The sequence below is a fragment of the Neodiprion lecontei genome, chromosome 2 (genome assembly GCF_021901455.1).
Source record: "Neodiprion lecontei isolate iyNeoLeco1 chromosome 2, iyNeoLeco1.1, whole genome shotgun sequence".
NCBI lineage: Eukaryota > Metazoa > Arthropoda > Insecta > Hymenoptera > Diprionidae > Neodiprion > Neodiprion lecontei.
Window position 1 is genome coordinate 253,105 of NC_060261.1, and position 5,169 is coordinate 258,273.

The window sequence follows — 5,169 nt, forward strand, 5'->3', positions numbered from 1 at the left end:
CCCCCCGAGATCCCCCAGATCCCCGAGATCCCCCAGATCCCCGAGATCCCCCCGAGATCCCGAGATCCCCCCGAGATCCCCGAGATCCCCCCGAGATCCCCGAGATCCCCGAGATCCCCGAGATCCCCGAGATCCCCGAGATCCCCCCGAGATCCCCGAGATCCCCGAGATCCCCGAGATCCCCGAGATCCCCCCGAGATCCCTGAGATCCCCTCGAGATCCCCGATATCCCCGAGATCCCCCCGAGATCCCCGAGATCCCGCCGAGATCCCCGAGATCCCCGAGATCCCCCCGAGATCCCCGAGATCCCCGAGATCCCCGAGATCCCCGAGATCCCCCCGAGATCCCCGAGATCCCCGAGATCCCCGAGATCCCCGAGATCCCCGAGATCCCCCCGAGATCCCCCCGAGATCCCCGAGATCCCCGAGATCCCCGAGATCCCCGAGATCCCCCCGAGATCCCCGAGATCCCCGAGATCCCCGAGATCCCCCCGAGATCCCCGAGATCCCCGAGATCCCCGATATCCCCGAGATTCCCGAGATCCCCGAGATCCCCCCGTGATCCCCGAGATCCCCCCGAGATCCCCCCGAGATCCCCGAGATCCCCCCGAGATCCCCGAGATCCCCGAGATCCCCGAGATCCCCGAGATCCCCGAGATCCCCGAGATCCCCGAGATTCCCGAGATCCCCGAGATCCCCGAGATCCCCCCGAGATCCCCGAGATCCCCGAGATCCCCGAGATCCCCCCGAGATCCCCGAGATCCCCGAGATCCCCGAGATCCCCCCGAGATCCCCGAGATCCCCCCGAGATCCCCGAGATCCCCGAGATCCCCGAGATCCCCCCGAGATCCCCGAGATCCCCCCGAGATCCCCGAGATCCCCCCGAAATCCCCGAGATCCCCGAGATCCCCCCGAGATCCCCGAGATCGCCGAGATCCCCGAGATCCCCCCGAGATCCCCGAGATCCCCGAGATCCCCGAGATCCCCGAGATCCTTGAGATCCCCGAGATTCCCCCGAGATCCCCGAGATCCCCGAGATCCCCGAGATCCCCCCGAGATCCCCCCGAGATCCCCGAGATCCCCCCGAGATCCCCGAGATCCCCGAGATCCCCGAGATCCCCCCGAGATCCCCGAGATCCCCGAGATCCCCGAGATCCCCCCGAGATCCCCGAGATCCCCCGGAGATCCCTGAGATCCCCGAGATCCCCGAGATCCCCCCGAGATCCCGAGATCCCCGAGATCCCCGAGATCCCCGAGATCCCCGAGATCCCCCCGAGATCCCCGAGATCCCCCGAGATCCCTGAGATCCCCGAGATCCCCGAGATCCCCGAGATCCCCGAGATCCCCCCGAGATCCCCGAGATCCCCCCGAAATCCCCGAGATCCCCGAGATCCCCCCGAGATCCCCGAGATCCCCGAGATCCCCGAGATCCCCGAGATCCCGAGATCCCCGAGATCCCCGAGATCCTTGAGATCCCCGAGATCCCCCCGACATCCCCGAGATCCCCGAGATCCCGAGATCCCCCCGAGATCCCCGAGATCCCCGAGATCCCCGAGATCCCCGAGATCCCCGAGATCCCCGAGATCCCCCCGAGATCCCCCGAGATCCCCGAGATCCCCCGAGATCCCCCCGAGATCCCCGAGATCCCCCCGAGATCACCGAGATCCCCGAGATCCCCGAGATCCCCGAGATCCCGAGATCCCCGAGATCCCCGAGATCCCCCCGAGATCCCTGAGATCCCCGAGATCCCGAGATCCCCGAGATCATCCCGAGATCCCCGAGATCCCCGAGATCCCCGAGATCCCCCCGAGATCCCCGAGATCCCCGAGATCCCCGAGATCCCCCCGAGATCCCCGAGATCCCCCCGAGATCCCGGAGATCCCCGAGATCCCCGAGATCCCGAGATCCCCGAGATCCCCGAGATCCCCCCGAGATCCCCGAGATCCCCCCGAGATCCCTGAAATCCCCGAGATCCCCGAGATCCCCGAGATCCCCCGAGATCCCCGAGATCTACGAGATCCCCGAGATCCCCGAGATCCCCCCGAGATCCCCGAGATCCCCGAGATCCCCGAGATCCCCGAGATCCCCGAGATCCCCAAGATCCCCCGAGATCCCCGAGATCCCCCCGAGATCCCTGAAATCCCCGAGATCCCCGAGATCCCCGAGATCCCCCGAGATCCCCGAGATCTACGAGATCCCCGAGATCCCCGAGATCCCCCCGAGATTCCCGAGATCCCCGAGATCCTCGAGATCCCCGAGATCCCCCCGAGATCCCCGAGATCCCGAGATCCCCGAGATCCCCCCGAGATCCCCGAGATCCCCGAGATCCCCCCGAGATCCCCGAGATCCCCGAGATCCCTGAGATCCCCGAGATCCCCCCGAGATCCCCGAGATCCCCGAGATCTCCGAGATCCCCCCGAGATCCCCGAGATCCCCGAGATCCCCGAGATCCCCGAGATCCCCCCGAGATCCCCGAGATCCCGAGATCCCCGAGATCCCCGAGATCCCCGAGATCCCCGAGATCCCCCGAGATCCCGAGATCCCCGAGATCCCCGAGATCCCCCGAGATCCCGAGATCCCCGAGATCCCTGAGATCCCCGAGATCCCCGAGATCCCCGAGATCCCCGAGATCCCCCGAGATTCCCGAGATCCCGAGATCCCCGAGATCCCCGAGATCCCCCCGAGATCCCCGAGATCCCCGAGATCCCTGAGATTCCCGAGATCCCCGAGATCCCCGAGATCCCCGAGATCCCCCCGAGATCCCCCAGATCCCCGAGATCCCCCGAGATCCCCGAGATCCCCGAGATCCCCGAGATCCCCGAGATCCCCCCGAGATCCCGAGATCCCCGAGATCCCCGAGATCCCCGAGATCCCCGAGATCCCCGAGATCCCCGAGATCCCCGAGATCCCCCCGAGATCCCCCAGATCCCCGAGATCCCCCCGAGATCCCGAGATCCCCGAGATCCCCCCGAGATCCCCGAGATCCCCCCGAGATCCCTGAGATCCCCGAGATCCCCGAGATCCCCCCGAGATCCCGAGATCCCCGAGATCCCCGAGATCCCCGAGATCCCCGAGATCCCCCCGAGATCCCCGAGATCCCCCCGAGATCCCTGAGATCCCGAGATCCCCGAGATCCCCGAGATCCCCCCGAGATCCCCGAGATCTACGAGATATCCGAGATCCCCGAGATCCCCCCGAGATCCCCGAGATCCCCGAGATCCCCGAGATCCCCGAGATCCCCCCGAGATCCCCGAGATCCCCGAGATCCACGAGATCCCCCCGAGATCCCCGAGATCCCCGAGATCCCCCCGAGATCCCCGAGATCCCCGAGATCCCTGAGATCCCTGAGATCCCCCCGAGATCCCCGAGATCCCCGAGATCCCCGAGATCCCCGAGATCCCCCCGAGATCCCCGAGATCCCCGAGATCCCCGAGATCCCCAAGATCCCCCCGAGATCCCCGAGATCCCCGAGATCCCCGAGATCCCCGAGATCCCCCCGAGATCCCCGAGATCCCCGAGATCCCCCCGAGATCCCCGAGATCCCCGAGATCCCAGAGTTCCCCCCGAGATCCCCGAGATCCTCGAGATCCCCCCGAGATCCCCGAGATCCCCGAGATTCCCGAGATCCCCGAGATCCCCGAGATCCCCGAGATCCCCCCGAGATCCCCGAGATCCCCGAGATCCCCGAGATCCCCCCGAGATCCCCGAGATCCCCGAGATCCCCCCGAGATCCCCGAGATCCCCGAGATCCCCGAGATCCCCCCGAGATCCCCGAGATCCCCGAGATCCCCGAGATCCCCGAGATCCTTGAGATCCCCGAGATCCCCCCGACATCCCCGAGATCTCCGAGATCCCCGAGATCCCCCCGAGATCCCCGAGATCCCCGAGATCCCCGAGATCCCCGAGATCCCCGAGATCCCCCCGAGATCCCCGAGATCCCCCCGAGATCCCCCCGAGATCCCCGAGATCCCCCCGAGATCCCCGAGATCCCCGAGATCCCCGAGATCCCCGAGATCCCCGAGATCCCCGAGATCCCCCCGAGATCCCTGAGATCCCCGAGATCCCCGAGATCCCCGAGATCATCCCGAGATCCCCGAGATCCCCGAGATCCCCGAGATCCCCCCGAGATCCCCGAGATCCCCGAGATCCCCGAGATCCCCCCGAGATCCCCGAGATCCCCCCGAGATCCCGGAGATCCCCGAGATCCCCGAGATCCCCGAGATCCCCGAGATCCCCGAGATCCCACCGAGATCCCCGAGATCCCCCCGAGATCCCTGAAATCCCCGAGATCCCCGAGATCCCCGAGATCCCCCCGAGATCCCCGAGATCTACGAGATCCCCGAGATCCCCGAGATCCCCCCGAGATCCCCGAGATCCCCGAGATCCCCGAGATCCCCGAGATCCCCGAGATCCCCAAGATCCCCCCGAGATCCCCGAGATCCCCCCGAGATCCCTGAAATCCCCGAGATCCCCGAGATCCCCGAGATCCCCCCGAGATCCCCGAGATCTACGAGATCCCCGAGATCCCCGAGATCCCCCCGAGATCCCCGAGATCCCCGAGATCCTCGAGATCCCCGAGATCCCCCCGAGATCCCCGAGATCCCCGAGATCCCCGAGATCCCCCCGAGATCCCCGAGATCCCCGAGACCCCCCCGAGATCCCCGAGATCCCCGAGATCCCTGAGATCCCCGAGATCCCCCCGAGATCCCCGAGATCCCCGAGATCTCCGAGATCCCCCCGAGATCCCCGAGATCCCCGAGATCCCCGAGATCCCCGAGATCCCCCCGAGATCCCCGAGATCCCCGAGATCCCCGAGATCCCCGAGATCCCCGAGATCCCCGAGATCCCCCCGAGATCCCCGAGATCCCCGAGATCCCCGAGATCCCCCCGAGATCCCCGAGATCCCCGAGATCCCCGAGATCCCCGAGATCCCCGAGATCCCCGAGATCCCCGAGATCCCCCCGAGATTCCCGAGATCCCCGAGATCCCCGAGATCCCCGAGATCCCCCCGAGATCCCCGAGATCCCGAGATCCCCCCGAGATCCCCGAGATCCCGAGATCCCCGAGATCCCCGAGATCCCCGAGATCCCCCGAGATCCCCCAGATCCCCGAGATCCCCCCGAGATCCCCGAGATCCCCGAGATCCCCGAGATCCCCGAGATCATCCCGA